A 22,153-nucleotide genomic window follows, 5' to 3' on the forward strand; every position below is an offset into this window, starting at 1 on the left:
GCAGTCAAAAAACAACTCTGCCTCCGTGGGAGGTATATTTTCAATGTTTCTCCTACTGTCATTTTTATTGCTTCTTTTTAAAAGAGATTGTCTACTGAATTTTGGCTTAGCTTTACATCTAAAAAAACCCCCAAGCTGTTATTAAACCTCACACCAACAGAAATACTTCTATATTTTTTCTTCTTTAAAAACAACCTAAACAAATAAACTACTTTCTGCAGTCTCTGAAAGGGACTAAACTAAAAGTTAGACAGACTTTACTTCTTAGCTGAGAGAAATGCAAATATCAAACATACACAGTGAAAATTAAGTGCACTGTGGCATAGAACCAGGAACACTTTGCACCGCTGGAGGTATTCCACCAACAATCCCTGTAAAGGATAGCATTGCATAATTCTTCTTCTTCTTAAATATCTTCATTACAGTGAGCACCTAGAGACCCGAATTGAAATTGGGGCCCATTACGCCAGGCGCTGTACAGACATAGAACAATTCAAGTTGGAAATAAGCTGCAACTATTTTAATGGTGAGGGTAATTAACCATTGAAACAGATTGCCAAGGGGAGTGCTAAGTCTGTAACACTTGGAGTCTTTAAAATATATTTTTAAAAGATTTGCTGTAATTCATCCAAAGGCTTTGGGCTGGATAGCGTTTGCGAATGTGTATGAATGATGAATAATTCCATCCATTGCAGGAATTACTGGATGAAGTTCCTATGGCCTGTGTTACGCGAGAGGTCAGACTGGATGTGAGCAGCCTTAAAAGCTTCAAATCTACACTAAGAGACGGTCCCTAACCTGAAGAGTTTATAATCGAGAGACAAGCCAGACAGAGGGTCAGAGAAACATTATTTTCCCCATTTTACGGCTGGGAAGCTGCAGCACAGGAATTAAGACCCTGATCCTGCAAGAACTTAAGCATGTGCATAACTTTATTACCATGAGTAGCCCCATTGCTTTCACAGCCCCATTCCATCACACAGGAAGTCTATGGAAGAGCTAGGCATTCTGGGATATCCAGATCTGCTGACTCCCAGATCCGTGCATTAATCACAAAGCTATCCTTCCCCTCTGAAGATGAGCACAGTGGAGGAGGACGCAGGGGTTAATACTGATCAAAGAAAGTCTAACCCAAATGGTGCTTGGAATGCTGCGCAACACTGGGACCATCTGTGTGCATGGGCATGTGAGCTGGAGGTGTACTACCCTACGGGGATGGAATAGTGGTTAACACACCTAATTTGCTCCAGTGTAGGCAAGTCCCGATTCAATTTCGAGAAAGTGTTTAATACTTAAGCCGAGATATCTCTTTAGATTTTCTTTTTACATGCAGCCACCACTTTCTTTGCGAGCTGGAGCTAAATGTACCCTTAACCTCTGCATTTTCTCTCCCAGAATATTTTATAGTTACTCACCTGAGCTTGCTGCTCTTATTGTCTGTGTGTATAGAACAAGTTGGAAAGGAAAGGAGCAAGAAGAAGAAGATTATAACAGAAAGATAATCAATATTGCCACACCATATTGTGCCTTTGTCTGCTAGTCAGTCATTGCCAGACCAGTAAAGATCCCAAGGCTACTGCTTGCTTAGTTAAGCACTGATTGCTTTCCCCAGAGATCTGTAGCAGAGTGTGAACTTGAGAGACCTTACCAGGTGCTTTCCCCCCGCTTCCCACTCCCTCCCTAGCTCAGGGAATTAACCTCTAGTCAAACTGATAAACTACACCTCAGGGTTATTATTAGCCATATTCATTAGTGTCCTCCCTAATTAGTCTCTCTTAACGTGCAAAGTTAGGTTTTGGATACAATAAGAGGCTGGCAAAATAGTCCATGTTTTAAAATGAGTGGGCCAAATCCTCAGCTGGTACAAGGTGGCATCGCTCCACTGTAATCAGCTTGCACCAGCTGAGAATTGGATTCGTCATTTAAAGATGGTATAAACTGAATTGAGGCTGAACTCCCATGCTGTGGCCAGCCAGTGGGAATGGGGGTCAAACTGTACTGGGCCAATGTGTCCTTGTCTAAGTACAGGCTTTGTCTAGAACATAGGTTCTTAACACAGCTCTAACATGACTTGGCTCAGCTCTGTAGATTCTTGACCTATGAAAAATCATAAAGAAATAATAAAGTGACTAGAAATAACTCTATCCTGCCAGACTATTCAGAGTCAATGAATTTCCACGGTAGCCTCTTCCGGTTCACAGGAGCTACAGAAGACTTGGAAAATCCAGAGGGGCTCTGGTTTATTTTTGTTGTTCCTTGAAAATGTTTAGACTACAATTAACTAAACCACAGTCAAGACGTGTCTTCATCAACATCATACGGGATGATATGTGCTATTTGGGCTACTCTGCAGAGGCTGCAGGACTGGATGAGTTCCATCAGCAAAGCTGTGTGCGGGAGCCCAGAACTGGAACAGCGAGTGAGTTAACTGGCTGCTGCAAGGTAGGATAGAGAGCCCCAGTGAGTCTTGTGAGGTCAGCACCTAGCTACCCTGGCATTTGACAGCTGTGTGTGTGGAAACGTACATGGCACCTGCCTGCAGGACACCAGAAACACTAGATCTGTACCTTCATGAGCACTAAAATGCAACTAAGACATATTAAAAGAAGAAACTGACAACGCAGAATGCACACACTAGGGCTGCAGTATAACTCCATGCATGCATGTGAATCCATAACCTCAAACCCAAGCCTTGAACGTCTCACTCAAAAGCTCTCTTCCACGTCCCTCTCACTGTAACTGAATCCTGCTTTCTTTTCACAGCTGATGCTTCACCCAAAGTGCTTTGAAATCCATTGTCGACGTATATTTCCGGAGGGGGGGAAAGGGGGACTTTGTAGTGAAACTGGAAAGTACACACAGAGCACAGGTTTCCCAAAGCAATTTCAAATCAGCCTTCCGGCTGGCCCCAAGCCGAGTGCATCCCATGAGAAGACAAAGGGAAAGAATACACTGCAGGAAACCATCACCCAGCTTTCTCCCCAGAGCGAAGCAAAGCCTCATTCCTGCTCTTGCCAGTGGGGAGAAGCAAAATGTTCTCTGCAGATGGCAGAGGGACCTGCCCGAGGGTCGCTCTGAACTCAGTTTGAACTAGTGGACTTCGGACTGCTCCAAAAATACGGATCCAACCAATTTGCAGACAGAAGTGACTCTCTGTTGACAGCGCTAATTAATGTAGTTCAGACACCGAGGGTGTAATTCACGCCCGCACACATGGCCAATGCAAGGCCTTGTGCACTGTTTCATATCCCCTTAAGCCCTATAGCTGTTACATAGGCCATATGCGGAGGTGAATTTCACTCTGAAGGAAGAGCTCCTATCATGATTTTTTTAAAAAATATGGTGCAGCTGTTGCATAATATTCCCATGTTACCCTCACTCTCTCCCCCTGTCATTGCTGACTCACTGCCAACCTCTCTGTGGATAACTGAAGGCTTGCTTAGGCTGATCTCACCAGCCTAGGCTTTTGACATCACAGCCAGAAGTCTGAACTCTTTCAGGGCAGCAGCCAAATCTGTGCCTCCTCTTTTTAATCTCCATACAGCCCCTAGCCTGCCATGGGAGTTACCAGGCATACAGGGAAAACAGCACCTGCCAGAATGCAGAGATGAGATGTAGTGAAGGCTGGAGTGTGTTACTGCACGAGGAGTCAGGCTGCGAGAGATCATTGATTAGAAAGAAGCAAGCTGCCTGAAAACACAATGAATAAGAGCGAGGGGCATAAGACCCAGGTCCATGCCTATAATCCCCCTCCTACTAAAACCAGCCGCAAGGCTGGAAGTTATAGCTAGTATATGGGGGGAAATTCTGATAGCGGCCCATACAAGACAAGGCTCTCTGCATTGGGGTCCACTTCCCCCTTAATAACTGTGCTATTTGAGTGCTGTTCATTGCTTTGCAACAGGCTTTGGCATACCCAGAGGCTGGCATGTGCTATAGAAATCCAGGACCTGATTCCCATTTACATTACTGTCCACTTACACTACTCCTGTTTTGAAGCTAGGTAGATCAAAATACACTATGGATCTTTTAGTGCACGGCCGCAGGGCCACATGGACATGTCGTTCATGGCGGACTCATGCAGGGTAGGTTTACACCACGGCTTATCACAAACCGAGACAAGGCAAGGGAGGTAATATCTTTTATTGGACCAACGTCTATTGGTGAGATTTAGCCAATTCAAGATGGCGGTGCCGCTCCTTCATAGCCTGACTTGGTCGTAACCCAACCATAGGGGATCCACCGTTCTCGCGGTGTTGCTACATACAAACCCCTCTGCTCATTGTCCGCCGTGTGCCGAACATGCTTCAAGTGGAGTTGCAGGTTGTGCTTGCTTGTCTCGTTTTGCAAAGCCAAGTTTCCAAACCTCACTTCATCCCATCCCTGAAGCCTCACCTTGCTCCCTCACAGCCGGAATTCACCATCAAGATCTGCACAGTGGGAAAGATCAAACAGAGGAAGCCGTTTTGCATTTGCCTTTTAATGGTTTTCTGCTCCTCTCTCTCACAGGCACAATATAGGTTTCTTGGAGGACAGCAGAAAAGTATGAATAATAGATTCTGAAGTATGGATAATTAGCAGATCAAATAACCACAAGAAGTGGGTAATTTTTTTTAATCATCTGTAGATATTTTCCTATTCCCATATTTCTAAATATATGATGTGTACCCTCCAGGTACATTTCTCCTCCTAGTTCATGCAATAAAAATGGAGAAGCCTAGCATGTTTTTATTTTAATTTAATGCTCATGAAAGTCAGAAACTGAGGGCTCTGGTTAGAGTCAAGAATTGTGTGGGCAGGTTTTGTATGAGCTTCCTGACACAAACACTGCAGTCCTGATCTGCATCACACCTGCCATTTGCTCCCATGTTGTTTATCTGCTTATAACTCAGATCTTAAGTGGTTTATAAAAGTCAGCGATGCTCTCAGGGTCATGGGTCACCACATATCCACCCCAGAATGACAGCAAGAACCCTGGGACCAAACTCAGACCTGACATAAACGGGTGCAATCCCACGGACATCAGTCTGACCCTAGAAGTCAAGGTACATTTCAGTGGCAATTTAAGTACTCCCTGCCTATCATTTACTTATGGTATTGCTTAGGCTCAATTAATGACGAACATGCAAAGCACTAAGATTCTCTGATAATAATAATGATCATTTTGGCAGAATCTTTTAATACATGGTCTGTCTTCTGGATGAAACCAAATCAAGTCATCTATATTTCCTAGTGTTCCTAAGCACATGAAGGCTGGAATAATGTCTCTCTTGCTTGAGATTGGTTTGTCACTGACACTGTAGGGTCACTCATCACCTCCCTGGTGGTTTTGTTATGGTAGGATCACTCATGAGCACTGAGCTGCGTACATGTGATGGTAGTGTTTTACATGAGTGCAGTACATAAGAATGGCCATACTGGGTCAGACCAAACATAGATCTAGCCTAGTGTCCTGTCTTCTGACAGTGGCCATTGCCAGGTGCCCCAGAGGGAATGAACAGAACAGTTAATCATCAAGTGATCCATCCCCTGTTGCCCGTTTCCAGCTTCTGGTAAACAGAGGCTAGGGACACCCATCCCTGCCCATCCTGGCACACCTAACAGTGATTATCTTTGAGAAAAATAGAGACCAGAAGCATCTGTTTTGAAAGAACTCAAGAATTATGTGAACTTTTTAATACTTAAAAATGTATCCTGCAGAGTGTTGCAAATCTTGGCTCACCCAGCCTTGTTTCATTTAAAGCAGCTGTTTTATCAGCAAGCCCAGATAAAATTCTTCCTCCAGTGACATATGAAGGTAACACAGCTGTGGGGAGACTGATTAATTTCATAGCCGTATCAGTATTCTGCTTTTTTAAAGTTCTTCTATTTCATCCAGCACCATGATGTCGGAGTGTAACCCACTGGTGACGGGTGTTACAGGTCCCCCTCAGTGCCCAGCCACAGAGGATATGGGTTGCTACAGCCCCAGCCACTGTAGCTGTTTAGCTCAAGTGGTAGCAGCTCATGTTTTAGCTGCAGAAGTCCCTGGTACCACGCCACGTGTGTTGGCCATGACGGCAGTCATCGCAGGAGAACCTACGCAGTCATTGAAAATAATGGCTCCCAGCTCAATTAATGTTGGATGGTCCAAATTGTATGCTCTTCGAGCAGTGATGAAGTTAATTTATATTCCCCCAAACACAGCTGGTTAATGAGCGTCAGGATTAAAGATCTACATTTCCCAAAACCAGGAGGTGGAAATGTGCATTGGCAGCTAAATATGGACACACAGTTGTGGGTGCATGTATGAATCCTTGCGGTTGCAACCGTTTAGAAGCCTAAGTGCCTGACTGCACCCACATATCAGATCGCTGGGCATCTAAATACTGCAACTGCAGGTGCCAACACATCCCATTTATTTATGCATCCAGTTATTTGCATGCACAAAATTGCACCTGTAGTATCCAAGGCCAGGATGAAGCTCAGCTAAATAGCGAGTCCCTGTCTGCCGCGGATTGAAAGATGTTGTTCAATGTCAAGAACAGGTAGAGGGAGCTGCCATCATGGAGGTATTGGTTCCAGCAGCCCCCTTGAAAAACAAATGGACGTCCTTCATTATCCATCGCAATTAACCTATGCAAATGAGTGTTAATGACCACTTCCCCAGCAATTTACTTCCCTCGCTCATCAAGAGCCCTATGCACTGCTAAGCCACAAACAACGCCACTGAAAATAACATGTATTTGGCAATCAGATGGCACCTCCAGTGTGAAAGGGAGGGAGAGAGAGAGAGAGAAAGAAAGAAAAGCAATTAAACTGTCAGCCCTGGTACCTTTCCTTTCTGACAGTTCCTGAAAGGTGATCTCAGCTATTTACTGATGCCACACACCCAGAAAAAGTGCTGACAGCCACCCTAGCCACAGTTGTTGTTAAATACCCCCTTATTGCTCTAATCTGTTCATTTTCATGCTGGTGAATGGGGGATTGATCACTGACACTGACCTGCCAGCACGCCACTGTGATGAAACCAGGACATTAGAGCTTTTCGCCTGCAAACTTGGCAAGGGGGCCAAGTTTGTTAGCAGAAGCAGAGACCAAGTGAGGAGAGAGAAAGAGGATGTAGCAGCTAAAGGGCCTAGGAGAGAACCAAGGCAGATTCACAGCAAACAAGGCAGGATGCCAGATGGAACTCCGGAGAACCGAAGGTTTGCCTTCATTTAACCTCTGTCATTTTGCAAATCCTTTTGGTGCCTCTGTTTGCTTCCATGTAGCATAGGGGAGCATGTCCCTAGACTCCCACAACTCCTGGGACATAAGCTGATCTGTGTCAGGTCTCAGCTATACAGTATGGGGAGGCCGAGTGGCTTTAGCCTTCCACCCCTAGAGATTTGGGTTGGTCAAAGTTTGCGTAGGGCACAAGTGCAATGTGTGTTTGGGGGTTCTCAAGCATGCAGACTGGTGCAGGAGTGTGAATGCCAAGCACCGAATGAAGCTACTTGTCAGATCAGAATAGGCTCCAAGGGTCCAATTCGCCCCTCCACTGGCACGGAGCCCAACTCCAGGGCTGGGGGGAGCCCTCTGAAGCACCAGGCATTGGCCACTGATACTGGCCTAGATGAACCTTTGCTCTGACCCAGTATGGCCATTCTTATAAATGGCAGGCACAGATCCTCCCTTCTCCTCTGCGTCAGCCCCCTGGCCCTCCGGTGACATTGGGACCTAGCCATATTAAATGTGAAAAATCTTTATGGGCCCCATCACCTCTCCCACTGAATGCACCCAGAGCCCAACCACACCAAGGCAGCTTGGCCTCAGTTGCATTCCGGTCCACAGCTGGGAGACCCCCTGCACTGAGCAGAAGACTCATACAGTCCCTTGCCTGGGTGGGTAGCAGTTGTGCTCTGCCCCTCCTCCCCCATATGGGGCAGTAGGATCGCTGCGGGAATGATGTAGGAAGGAGGTAGTAACTTCTCCAAGTCCAGTCATGGAGGGGATGGCAGCAGGTGTCCTGCATCCCCTACTCTGGCAGGGGGCATTGCACTGGCTTTTTCCCTTGTGCCCTCTTCCAGCTGCCACCCAGAAGAGATGAGAGCAGCATCACGGGCAGCAGTGACTCACCTCTTTCTCTAGGGCTGCATTGGCTGGTGGCTGCTGAAATGTAGAATTTGTAAAATTTCACAGTTTGCAGGAAAAATCGTGGAGAGTCTGAAAAAAAACAAGATCCACATGGGTTTGTCTGTTTTCCTTGTGCTCACAGGGCTCTCTGCTGCTCGCCTCTCCTTCCAATGAAGGCTGGCATGGCTTTATTTTTCAGTGCGGCATGCGGAGGGGATGAGGGTCTGGAGAACTTTGTGAATGCCCCACTGTAAACACAGAGCGTTCTCTCCTGCCTGCAATCTCACCCTTGTACCCACCCTGGAGGGGAGTCAAGCCACACACAGGAAGGGCCTGGCTCAGGAAGAAGCTGTCACAGCATTGCGCATGCTTTAAACTCAGCTTTAAAATTTTCAGTTTTTGACACATCAGCGTTTTCCAAGGAAAAAACATGCAGTTGAAAAATTCCTGACCAGTTCTAGTGTTCGTGTAATTTTTATGCAATCCCACACTTCTTTTTACTGGCTGGCTGCAGATTCAGCAAGACAAATTGTACCACCAAGGTGACTTGCGGCTAGAAAAGAAACATCATTATTTTACCTCGTTTTTTCAAGGAAAGCTTAGGACTTAAAAACATGCATGTAAAGCAAGCTGTGCCGGGGGCTGGACCAGATGACTTCTTGAGGTCTCTTCCTGCCCTCCATTTCTATGCGCCTGTGTCTCAGGAATGGAAAGAACTGATGTCCATGCCTACATAGAACAAAACAAAGCAGCACACATAGCTTCTTAAGGTACACGACAATGATTCTGCGAATCTATCAACAATTTCTCCTGCAGCCTGGAATCGCTGGCAAAGCCCAAGGCTGTAGCGGCTGGTACTTATGAGCATATTAGTCATAGTTTATTTCCATTCCATAGACAAAAACATGTCTGGATCCCAAGAGAGGGGAGCCAAGGCATCCTTAGAGGACAACAACAATCCCCAGCCACACTTGATCCTGTCAAGAGGACCCAGGGCAAATACTAGCCCTAGGGAAGTTAATGCAGGTTAATTAAACCTAGCTGCTCAGGAAGGGCGTGGCAAACTCAGAAGCGATGCTTCTGCAGGCTGCCTGGTGCGCCAGTCCCTGTCACGGCGTCATCATTAATGGTTCTTTTATAAGCCTCAGGGCTCATTTGCTTGAGAAGAGCAAAGCGGGTAATTTTACTGTAGAACACTTGCAAAAGCAATGCCCTGACTGTTATCAAAACTGACAGGCAAGTTATGTGAGCAGTTAACTGAAGGTTACATTTTAGGGCTGAACCACTGAGTAGATCAGACATCAATTAGTTCATGCACGAGAAGATGAGGGAAAAGCAAGAAAAGAAAAAAGGAGGAAGGAAGAAAGGGAAGTGGGGGAAAGGAAACAGCAGCAGAGAGATGGATGTAATCAGTTTACTTGAATCTATGCTTGCAGAGATAACAGGGGAAGGACCTTACGCCAGACATCCGCCCAACTGTGCTTACCAGGGAGTCTTGACTACTGCAGTTGGATGACAGTTACTTTGGTTCAGGCAACCCAGCTGGGACAACAACAAACTGGTACTGAAATGTAAAAGTAAAAGGAACACCCTAAATTCTGTCCTCCATCAGATCTGTTTCCTTCCTACAATTCCTCCAAACTGAATCCCCAAGAGAAAACTTTCAATGCATGAGAAGCCACATAACTCCTGCTACCAGGAGCTAGAGAAGAACAAGAACAGCTGAGATGTATGAACGGGTAGCAGACACAAGAAGAAGGAGATGAATGCACTGGTGACTTTCAGGCCAGGAAATACTAGTTGGATTTCAGCTCAGGAGAGGAGAGCAAGCTTCGCCAGGATGGGAAACCGCAGGGAAATTGGCCCCAGCTTTCTACATGAGCCAAATGTTTACAAGGCACCAAAGTATTTGGGGACCCATTTGGTAAGGTAGATGCAGTTGCCATTATTATTATGGCTGCTGTTAGGAAATATTTCTCAGTTAAGCTTCTTGCTTAAATTTCAGAACCATGGGATTGGTGGCTTATCGTAGCTTAGAAAGGTTTCCCTCTTGGGAAGATTGCTGGGTAAGCTAGAGAAGTAAGTTTCATGGAAACGATAGGACCTCATACAGACAGGAAGCTAAATTCAGCTATGGTGTATGTGGTTCAAAATTGATGGCATTGCCCCTGCTTACACTCAGCCAGGATTTGGCCCACAGAGTTCAAAGCATTTCTTCCATTTTATGCAACAGTGGAGGAGGGATGGAGGGAGAATGACACAGCTAAGCTCCTAGCCAGGAACTCAGGAGAGCTGAGTTCAAGACTATTCTCTACATGGGAACCTTGGGTAAGTCACTTTGTCTCTTCAGAGCTCAGTTCACCGTGTATAAAGTAGGGCTAATAGAGTTCTGTACATGTGATGGTAATGAGAACCATAGATAGAATATTATTACTGCTATTTATTAAGCTCTGTAGAGGTAGACAGCCCTTTACAAGGACACAGAAGGACAAGGTCCCTACCCTGAGTTTACATTTTATATTACCAGGATGTAATGCAAAGCCAGAAGGGCTGGAACACTCCGTGCTGGAGACATCACTCTAGGAACATTGAGTACTGTACATGCAGATAGTTTTAAGGAGGTAGCAGGAAGAGAGGCTTCTTGACACAAAGGCTATGGGAGGCCATGCCAAGTGACGGAAGCAGCGTACAAATAAAAAGGCTGGAAGTTGAGAATGGGAGGAGAGACAAAGGGAGCCCTCTGGAAGAGGAGCCAGGCAGTGACTAGGTCATGAGGGCAGAGGCAGGAGAAAATGAGAGCTGAGATGTGCATGGGCGGAGCTGGGCAGAGAAGATGCTGGAACAAGACACAAGTCAGTGGGAAACCATTCAGGTTCTACGGTGATGAGGGCCATATAAGTACCTAGAAAGACAGAGCAGGCAGTGAAGGTATAGGGGATGGGGCGACATGCTCAGGTAAGGGGACAGAAAGGTGATTTTTGCTGTACCGTTTTGGACAGTTTATACTGTCTCCAGCCTTGACGCATCACCAAGTCCCATTGCTCCCTCTCATAGAAGACTTAGTTTTCCATGCACAAATGGCCATCATTTCCCCACATCCTTTGCAGATCGAGGTGAAGCTGCTGCTCATGAAGACAGCCACCCACTTGCATTGTTTCCAATGGGTTAGAAGCCAGGCTGCCCTCAATGGAGATGGCTGCTCTCTATTCAGCACGAGCCTGATGCAGAATTACTGAAGGCAGTTAGATACTGCCATTGACTTCAATGGGCTATGCATTGGGACCCGAGTGGGAGACCATGGGAGTGTGGGTGCCTGGGGAAGTAAAGTGGGAGACTGTGTGTGGGGGATATAAGGGAATATGGGATGCAGAAAGGAAACAAAAGGTGGCACACAGAACTGTGGGGCAGGAAGGAAACAAAGAGAATGGTAGACCAGGAAAGCAGACTGGGAGAATGTGTAGGGAGGAGACTGTGAGGGGAAAGGGAGGGAAAATATGCGGTAGGTGAATACAGAGGAGAAGGTGTCTGACATAAGACAACAGAGGTGCACGGAGGGACTGGGCAGGCCAGCTGGGAAAGGAAGCAAGAGAGTGATAAGGGAGGGGGATGGAGTAGGAACATGACAGCTCCCTACGGCCCCCCTCCCCCCAGGGTTAGGAGAAACTCTCTCCTAGCAGTGTACAGAGGCCCACACTAAGCTCTGGGTCTGTGTTTCAGTTTGAATTCCAGCCCCTGACATGATTTCACACGGCTCGGAGATAGTTGGCTTCCCCCAGGAGAGGGGCAGTGCAAATGGACAACAATGTGTCGTTTTTCTTTTCACTCTCCTGCTCTCTAAACCATGCTCACGATTCCTTGGGATCGGACACACGATTTAACAGCCCGTGCGGGACTGGCAACATTGCTCACTGCATCGTGCCCACATCCCACCCTCTGCCCAGCAGCCACGCGCAGGCTCTCCCATTGGGGACCTCTTTCTAACTGCAGCCTGCGCTCGTCCCCTCCCCACCATAGGGAGTGCTTTTGTGCGGTACCATGCATGCTCTTCCTGCGCAGAGCCCTCTGTGCAGAACGCACTTGGCCAGGCAGGGAGCATGCCCTCTCTCCCTCTCAGCGGCAGCAGGAAAGCTATTTTGTACTGCAGCATGCATGATTTCACTCCCCCCACCCCCTCTCTTTGCTCTATGTCACTACCCAGCTGCCCAGACTGGCAGTCCTAGCAGCAGCCAAAGGCTGACCCTGTTTGTTGTGGTTATGTGCTGGAGCCAGTGGTGGGTAGTGAAGCAGTAGTCGTGGGCTGCTTGGCAGCCTGTCCTAGATTGCATCACCACCAGCAGCGACACTGGGAGGGCTTCCTGTGACCCTGAGCCTCAGTGGGAGCAGGAGACCTCGGACATTGTCTCCTGTGCTTTACCCTTGCTGGCAGATCTTCTCTTCTGGCTCTGACCTCAGCCAAAAGCTTGAACACCACTACCTACACTCCATGGACCATGGGTTTTCCATGGGTCCAAATTCAGGAGAGTTTCTACTTTGCTACCACCCAGCCAGAAGCACACACCAGACCCTCTCTTGAAGGGAAAAATCCAGCTAGGTCTCCCCTAGGCCCACCTTCCCCAGCAACAGGAAATCCAAGCTAGTTTCTCAGAGACCTGACTCCTGTTGGCAGCAGGAAGGCCGCTAGCTGGTGAGGGTGGCATCTGCGTGGGCTTATGGTCCTTGACTGTTCCTGGGCTGATACACAACAGAAAACAAACCCACAGTCCTAGGTGTGCTATGGGCCATTAGCCCAGCTGCAAAGCAGGGATTTCATCTTGTCAGCTCTGCAGCTGGGCTAACGGCTGGGAGTCGTTGAGGTGCCCGGGGAGCTTGCAGGCAGGGAGATTTAAATGCCCAGTTATTTATTTTCAGATAGGGTAAATTCTGGCCTGTCAGCCTTGGCACATGTCCCTTTCACAAGTGTAATAAATTCTTGCCAGGCTGGACTGTGGCTGAATGGGTGTCTTCGGTTTTGGATGGGAATGGTGTGGCCGTAGGGTGACCAGATAGCAAGCATGAAAAATCAGGACGGGGGTGGGGGGTAATAGGCATCTATATAAGACAAAGCCCCAAATATCGGGACTGTCCCTATAAAATGGGGACATCGGGTCACCCTATGTGGCCCTGGCTTTTCTTTCTCCTGCCTCCTCTTCCCCTGCCCTTTCTGCTCTTCAGCTTCCCTGGTGAGAAGGTCACAGCGTTCTGCTATAGCCGTATGCTCACTGGGTGCACCCTAGCTTGATTGATATGAGGAGACTTGATGCAAGCAAGCACTAAACCCTAAAGAGAACAACCATTGGTTTTCTGATCACATTCAGGACCGGTTGTCAGGCTCCAAAGGCACTGGGATTTATTGCACTGAAATGTCGCAGCGGCACAAATCTGTGAGGAGCCTGCGGAGCTGCACACACCAAAATAAAAATTCCAGGCCACTCGGCGATATGAAATATTTCTTAATTACTTTTCCATTTTAACATCGCCTGAATTTTTCAGACTATAAATGGCAGCAGAGCGCAATTAACTCTGGCTTCCATACTGCTTCTCATAAAGGTCTCGCTGCCTGCATCATCCAGGGACGTGCTGCTCACGGAGAACACTGGCTCAGGGATGACAGCAGCCTTCGTCAACACAGGATCATTTACCTCATGCTGAAATGCGCTAAAGTTTCCTCCCCCGGGGAGGGTCTCCAGAAAAGCTTCAGGAAGGAACATTATAATACTTACTGTTTAAAAGAGAGTCAGCTATGCTCCTTCAATTGATTCACCAGTCACCTTTCCAGTCAATACTTTTTGATATTGGCTTCCCTGGTCAATAACTTTTGCTGCATGGAATATAATTCTCAAGGAGTACAGAGATGTGGTCGCCCCACCCTCTGGAGTAAACCTCCCTCCTTGTCTCTTCCTCTCTCGCGCCCTCTAGGTCACAGAGAAACATGGCAGCAGCTGGGTAGCGTGATGCCAGGATTTTCGCTTTGGCAAATGCTTTCTTGTCAGAATCACAGCAGTTGAAGCATGAACTCCAGTGGCCCCTGCACTCAAGCTCTTCCCAGATCCTTGCCCCAAGCATCCCTGCTGAGCTGGAATACTGCTGGAGGGTGGGGGAACATGGCAGGCTGACCTGGGCATGATCAAAGAGTCACCCGCACACCCGCTCCTTATTCCAGACACACACACAACCCCTTAAAGCTGTGTCCGGATTCCGACACCACAGCAACTTGCCAGGAGCCCTATATGGGCTGCACCTAATTCACATATCAATTTGCATAATCATTTCAAACCGAAGGAAATGCAACCATGATCTCTGTTTCCGCGTGGTGCGTAAATAGTAGAAACTGCGTGGCCAGCAATAACACCCCTTCTCCCCCCCAGCTCATGGCTGACCTTTATGCTGCACGTACGTGGCCAATTCCATGAGCTACAGATTAGGCTGAATATGTTGACTGCATTTGTTGTGTCCTGGGCTCCTGGCAGCTCCTTACATCCAAGCACTGAGTTTTAATAGTGAGGTTAATATTAATTATGGGCTGGAGTCAACACCCATGGAAGTGAAGAGGAGTCTTTCCATTAACTTCAAAGGGTTTTGGATTGGGCCCTGTGAACAGTACAGAACAGATGTACCCACACCGTCATCCAAGACATCTACGCACAGCTCTCTCTTGCCTCCCGCAGGCCTGTCCCAGCATGCACTGAGCTCACTGTAGAAGTAGGAAGGATTCTCTTTCTGGGTTGTTCCAAAATCCAGGTCAGGAATGGAGAGAGGATGCATCCCTAGGATACTGCAGCAGCATTCACTCACTGCAACCCTCCTGGTGATTATATTGCCTGCTGCTGGAATACTCTCCCACTGGTGATGTCAGAGCCATGAAACTTTCCTCGAGGGGTCAGGTCTAGTCTAGTCTATACTTGGTGGACTCGTAATGCTGCCAGCTTTTATTTGTAACAAAGCAAGTGCATTTTTTTAATCCTGGAAAAACTGCCTCTCCCCACCTCTTACACACACACACACAAAATATCCTATTCCATACCTACTGGATTATTTCTTTTCTTCTGGTTGCATTCCTGTGCCTTGCACTTTCACTGAATGGGCCACTTTGAAAAATTGCACACACACAAAAATTCCTTCCATCCTGTCCCACACTTTGTACACCAAGTTTCAGCCTCAGACAAATGTCTCTGGCCAAGTTATAAATCCTTGGACGTCGCCTATGACCTGTATGGCATGCGCCTCCAGAACAGACAGATGGCACAATTCCTAGGACTCACTTTCCCATTAATAAACCTTGTCTTCTAAAGTATGGGGGATCATGGATGGATGGATGGAAAAGAGAATAGTGCCTTCCCCAGCCCTGACCAATGACTATGGCAGGTCATTTCTTGAATGTTTTCTAGGTTAAACTCAGTCATTCATGTCTTGTTACATTATATTATGTAACATGATATGCTGATACAGTCTGATGGGCTGAATCCAAGAACACAGTGAGTCATGTAATAAATTGGAAGCCCCTTCGCCTCCGACACAGCATTTCCAAAAGTGAGGGTGAATCATTTTGATTTTATTTATTCATTTTTAATCAAATACATCTTTCTAAAACAAATAATGAAAAAATATATATATACCATTGAGGGAAAGGGGGGGTTAGGCTGGGTGTCTACTTAATAGAGTCTATAAAATATCTTAATTATTATTTCAAATTAACATATAACAGTTACCTAGACTGGGTGTCAAGACTCCTGGGTTCTCTTCCTTCAGTCAGTCACTGACACCATGTATGGCCATTAAGAATTCAGGTGAGACCAGATTTTAAAAAGTTCCCAGTCCCCCACATAAGTAGCCATGTTTCCAGATAAGCTCAGCGCATTTGATACTGAACACTTTTGAAAATTTAGTCCCTAACAGCTGTGTGCCTCAGTTTACCCAAGGGTAAAATACACTGCATAGGGATGTAATTAATGCTTGTAAATCTCAGATGAAAAGTACTATGTATGTGCAAAGTATTAATATTAGGTATTGCAGCTGAGAGACATACACTTTCATACTGTTATGTTTAACTGCAATAAGAAATGTATGGACCTCAAACTTAGTAGTGATTTGATAGATACAAAAAGACCTAGGGCTCACTAATAATAAATATTTTAATTTGATAATAACTGAAGAGAGAGGTGGCCAGGAAAGTACTTTTACTGTAAGCATTATTAGAATTCGCTTGGACCAGATTGCTAGCTGCGTTTGTTGATGTCTGGGTAAGGATTGGCTTAAATGCAGATGATTAAAATTGGTTTCAGAGTAGCAGCTGTGTTAGTCTGTATCCGCAAAAAGAAAAGGAGGACTTGTGGCACCTTAGAGACTAACCAATTTATTTGAGCATAAGCTTTTGTGAGCTACAGCTCACTTATGCATCCGATGAAGTGAGCTGTAGCTCACAAAAGCTTATGCTCAAATAAATTGGTTAGTCTCTAAGGTGCCACAAGTACTCCTTTTCTTTTTATGATTAAAATTGTACATTTTGCAGAAATTAAGAGGGTTCGTTTTTACCCTTTTAATATTGTCTCCAAAATACCTTCTAGGAACAGCAACTAATGCAAAAGTGAATATGGAATAAAAGAAGTTGTAACTTACATGATGGAAGAACTGGACACACCTGCCTTTTTGGACACCAAAAACTTACGCTCCCATTAGCTCAAGCACCAGGAACATCTTGGTCTATTTATTCTTGGACCTGTAGGAATTCTCCATTGAAAGAAGGAGGAAAAAACAGATTTAAATTGCTTAATGAGCAGTTATTTTAAAATGGAATTAGAGAAGTTATTATTTTGGGAAAGCCTAAAAAGTCAGAGTTTCTCCTTACAGGACAAGGTGGGTGAAGTCATATCTGTTATTGGACCAACTTCTGTTGGTGAAAGTGACAAACTTTGTGTAGCTGAGTCACCCACCTTTTCTCCCTAATACCTTGGGACCAACATGGCTACAACAACACTGCAAACAAGAATTTCTCTTGGAAAACTTAAGATGAAGAATCTGTGAATGAGGCCACACCTGCTCTTGCTTGCCTGATCTCTGTGGCCACACCCCCTAAAGCCCGTATCATTTGTATGGTAGCGTATTCTCAGCAGCTGAAGAGAAATGGATCAGAGAGGAGTATAGTGAGTTAATACCATTCGTTTTCCTATCACAGAGGGAAGAATGCTTGCTGCTTATTGTGCTTTAATAACTAATCTTCCGGAAAACCTCATTGCTATGTAATTATGGGTCATTTACAAAGCAAAAGCTGGTAGTTTCCTAATGCACAACCTTACTGAGTGTATACTCTACTCCTAGGAGAAGTCCTATTAAACTCAATAGGACTACTTCCCTGAGTAGGGGTTGCAGGATCAGCCCCTGAAAACATTTAAGGGCTCTCATGTCTTGTCAGATAGAAGGGCAACCAACAAAATTATAGCCCTGGGGTGAAATTCTGACCCCATTCAAGTTAATGGGAGTTTTGCCAAGGATGTCAATGCAACCAGGATTTCATCCCTAATGTCTGATACTGAGAGATGTGGAGCATCTCCAGGGAGGTTCTGCAACTCCTCAACTCCTAGTGATTCAATGGGACCTGAAGAACACTCAGAACGTTGCAAGAGATGTTTAGCAGCTTGTAGTACCAGACCCCTGCTGGAGTTGGAGGGAGTTTGCCCAAAGATTTGACTGATGGGAAGCTCTATTTTATTTCTGGAATTATTTCTTCTTCTTCTAATGAATGGTCAGGCTTAAATCTCACTTTTTTCATTATAACACCAGTTTCACTTTTACCTTTTTTTCTCGTGGCCCAAGTTGTGTGAGATAAAAAGAAACATAAACTCTTAAGGGTAAATGTTTTAATAAACTGGCATTTATTCCAATTCACTCAAGCAGAGAATATTTAAAATATAAATAAAGGAAAGAAGAACATGTATTTGTCCACTTGGACTTCGATTCCTCCCACTTTCCTTGCCATTTAAAACCTCTGATTTTTGCTAACCGAAATCCCAATAATGTGTTGTTTTTTTCATACACAAATACCATATACATTCTTTTAAATTACTCAGTAACTAAGGAGGATTTGCTTGGTAAATATTGTGTCACTACATAATACAGTAATTACATATTCTGCATACAGGTGGTAATTACATTGACTGTAGATTACTTAATGATTACAGTTCGTGGGTTCAGAAGTATTTAATGTGTCACCTGCACACTCTGGATTGTAAAGCGGAAATAATCCTATATTCTTTCTGGAGGGATATTCCCCACCCCTCCACACACACACACACACACACACACACACACACACACACACAAAATATACAATCCACAAGGCAGGAGCACTCCAAAGGAGTTGGGCTGGGGAGAAGGGGAATTCAGCCACCTACCCTGGAGAGAGCATACAGGGCTGTAAGGTAGCCACCCCATGGGTACTCAGTTTCCTCTGAGCTTATTGTCATAGGGGTTCAGGGGAGAAACCCGACTGAGTACAGACACAGGAGTGGTGGAACCAAGAAGGTAGGGGGGCTCGCGCCCCCCCCCAAAGGAAATACAGCAGGGGCTCCACCCCCTGTAAACTTATGTACCTTGCCTCTCTCCCCCTCCTAGCCCTCTGCCCCACATTCGCAGGGAGCTTCCACCCCTCCTGCTCAGACACAAGAACCTGCAGGGTGTCTGAAGAAGCTATCCTGTGCATACCAGCCGCTTATCACCTGGGAGGTCTGACTATTTCTGGCACCTGCATTTCCTCCCTTCAGAAGCCAGAGACCAGTTACATATTCATAGATCTGGGTGAAATTTTGTGGCAAGGCATTTTTTTCTGTGAAAAACACAGATTGAGCAACACAGACATTTTGTGAATTCGTGTTGGTTTTGCCAAATTGCTTGTGTTGGGGTAAAAAGGTTGAAACATTTTGATTTCTCAATTTGAAATGATTTTCCATTTCAAAATGTCCTTCGGAGTTGTTTAAAATGATTTAAAACCTTTACAAATTCTCAAAATCAATATGAAAGGAATTGTTCCATTCAACCCAATGCACTTTTTTAAAAACCTTTCAATTTGTCAAAAATGTTTAAAAGAAATGTTGGGGTTGACCCCAATATTTGTTTTATATTTTTCAGAATTGCCAGTGAACCAAAAAAGAACCAGTTATTTGCATAGCTCTGCCTAGTCACTAAACAGCTTTCTTAAAACAAAGTATTTGTAGTCAGCAGCTGGAAAAGGCATTCAAGAAAAAAGGATTTTAAAATAATGGCTGGAGATGGGACATTAGATGGAGAGGGTTCTGAGTTAACTACAGAGAATTTTCTCCCAGTTGGCTGACTGGTGGGTCTCACCCACAGACTCAGTGTCTAACTGATCGCCATATTTGGGGTCTGGAAGGAATATTCCCACAGGTCAGGTCGGCAGAGTCCCTGGGGGGGGGTTCATCTTCCTCTGTAGTATGGGGCACGGGTCACTTGCTGGAGGATTCTCTGCACTTGAAGTCTTTAAACCATGATCTGAGGACTTCAGTAGCTCAGACATAGGTGAGAGGTTTATTGCAGGAGTGGGTGGGTGAGAGTCTGTGGCCTGCATTGTGCAGGAGGTCAGATTAGATGATCATAATGGTCCCTTCTGACCTTAATATCTATGAGTTTATGATCCATATACTGTCACCCAATCCCAGCTTCTGGCAAACAGAGGCTAGGGACACCATTCCTGCCCATCCTGGCTAATACCTATTGCTGGACCTATCTTCCATGAATCTATAACTTCAGTAATTCATCCAGAGGTTATTGGACTATTGCAGGAGTGGTTAGATGGGGGAGGTTTTGTGGCCTGCAATGTGCAGGAGGCCAGACTAGATGGTCCCTTCTGGCCTTAAAGTCAATGAATCTGTAAATAACAAACAGTCTGTATCAACCAAAGTGCTACCATGCCATAATGGTGACCTTGGGAGGCTTAGCTTCTTCAGACACACCTATGTGGTCCTGAATGCATCATAGTCTGGTTCCTCTATGCACCCCAGAGAGATTATGCCTTTGAACCTGGCAAGCGTTCTTTGTTCTCCAGGAGGCTTTTCCAAGTTCAGGTCTCCTCATCCCTTTCTGATCAAACAATAGACTCAGAGCTACTGGTTCTGGCATTGTCCCTTAACAACTCCTAAGTGGAAACTGATAGGTGAGCAATCCCCTCTTCCCTTCCTCATCCATCCCAGATGTGCTCTAGTGAGAGCTACACCAAAACATTCTTGCAAAAAACACGAGCCCATAACCAGAATGACATAGAATATTAAGTTTCAGAGTAACAGCCGTGTTAGTCTGTATTTGCAAAAAGAAAAGGAGGACTTGAGGCACCTTAGAGTCTAACCAATTTATTTGAGCATAAGCTTTCGTGAGCTACAGCATCCGAGATGCATCCGATGAAGTGAGCTGTAGCTCACGAAAGCTTATGCTCAAGTAAATTGGTTAGTCTCTAAGGTGCCACAAGTACTCCTTTTCTTTATACAATATTAACACATTTTATAAGCTTGGCTGGAAAAAGGGAATCCCCTCCTGGGAAAAATGTCATGTTTTTGAAAAAAATGTCATCCCAAATTGGGGTGAAAAGTCAAAAAAGTGATTTTTTTTCATGGAGGTTTCCAGAAAAAAATCATTTCAGGAAACCGGAATGTTTGGCTGGCTACCTGCCTGCCTGGAAGATTCTTGTCAATTTTACTTTCTGCTGCAGGCAGACAGGAAGCCATTGTTTGGAAAATCAAAATTTTCCAGCAGAATTGAAATTTTCCAGCAGAAAAATGTTGATTTTGCAAAAAAGGCATTTTCCATTAGAAAATCATTCCAAAGGAACATTCCTGACCAACTCTACAAATTTTTACAGGTGTGACGCTCTCTTCTAAGAACCCAGAACCGTTCTGTGTTCCCTTTCTGCCTTAACAAGAGAGAGCTTTGCTGGAGCTTAGACTGTGAGACAGCTCCCTGCCGCACCAGTTTGTCCCCTTCACCAGCAAACTCCTTGAGACTGTGCCAGTCTTAACTTTGTGTTTCAGGTACAATCCATGAACCCCAATCCCCAAGTTCCCCAGGGGGTCTCTCTGCGGTGTCCAGTTCCTCTCCCTGGGCACTCACACAAATTATTACATTCACTGCCTCCAAAGTGCACTCACCAGCCTGTTAGTTTAGCTGAGGTCCCTCACTTTAATATACAGCTGAGATGGCTCTGTCATAAAACAAGAATAAATTTATTAATAAAGAGTATCGATTTAAATGTAAACCCACAAGGAGTTTATTAATAAGCCCAATAATAGCTTTATTGAGTGTTCAAAAAACTTTGCATACTGTCTTCCCTGTTGATAGTATCCTGGTTTCATCAGCAAAATAATTATCCCTCAAAACTGGTCAAGAATGTGAGCCTTTAAAACAAATTCTCTGCTATTCTCCAAAAGGAGCCCATTATCTGGCTAGTGTCACTGCAGCTGATCACAGCTTGGGCTCATCTGGCTTTACCATGCCTGCAAGACACAGCTCCAGGTAGATGTGTCAAAACATATCTCTGTCTATCTGCAATCAGCTCTGCATCTTGGGTTATAACTCACGGGGCCTGATTCCTCTCTCTCACTCACTCATTCACGCTGGTGACAACTACATCGGAGTCAGTGCAGTTACACCAGGGTAAAGCTAGTGTGAGCGAGTGGAGAATCAGACCCATGCTGCCTTCCCCTGCCCCCAATTGCAGCATTTTCTATCTATTGCCTTCACATAACTTTGTCCCAGTCTGGTGTTGGAGGAAGAGTGTTTGTGACTAAATAAAAGACTTGGGTGAACTGCCAGAAGGAAGATAAAATCACATCTGGAACTTATCTAGGATAAGTTCTGTGGACTCCCTTCTGTGGCTCCCTTCTGTGGACTTTTAAAAGGAGAATGATTTTCACCCAAAAGGGTCCCAAGCTGGAATTCCCTTAAATGAGAATAGTAAAGCCAAAAAAACCCTAAATAAATAAGTGTTTTCTGACATGCAAATAAATACAGTCCCATAAAG

The 22,153-nt window shown here is 45.4% G+C and overlaps 1 long non-coding RNA gene across 3 annotated transcripts in view; it reads right to left on the reverse strand.

The window, feature by feature from the left end:
- Nucleotides 1–4,138: 4,138 nt before the first annotated feature.
- The window catches only part of LOC125641802 (uncharacterized), a 172,115-nt gene continuing 154,100 nt past the window's right edge, over nt 4,139–22,153 (reverse strand). For 2 of the 3 annotated variants that reach the window (XR_007358154.2, XR_007358155.2), the window contains 6 exons: nt 21,282–21,334; nt 16,750–16,860; nt 9,584–9,661; nt 8,677–8,826; nt 8,101–8,187; nt 4,139–4,430 (listed from right to left, as the gene is read on the reverse strand). This is a non-coding gene — a long non-coding RNA (uncharacterized LOC125641802). The remainder of the gene's footprint in view (nt 4,431–8,100; nt 8,188–8,676; nt 8,827–9,583; nt 9,662–16,749; nt 16,861–21,281; nt 21,335–22,153) is intronic. The other variant, XR_007358156.2, reaches the window with a different exon arrangement.

The sequence above is a fragment of the Caretta caretta genome, chromosome 8, assembly GCF_965140235.1.
Source record: "Caretta caretta isolate rCarCar2 chromosome 8, rCarCar1.hap1, whole genome shotgun sequence".
Classification (NCBI taxonomy): Eukaryota; Metazoa; Chordata; order Testudines; family Cheloniidae; genus Caretta; species Caretta caretta.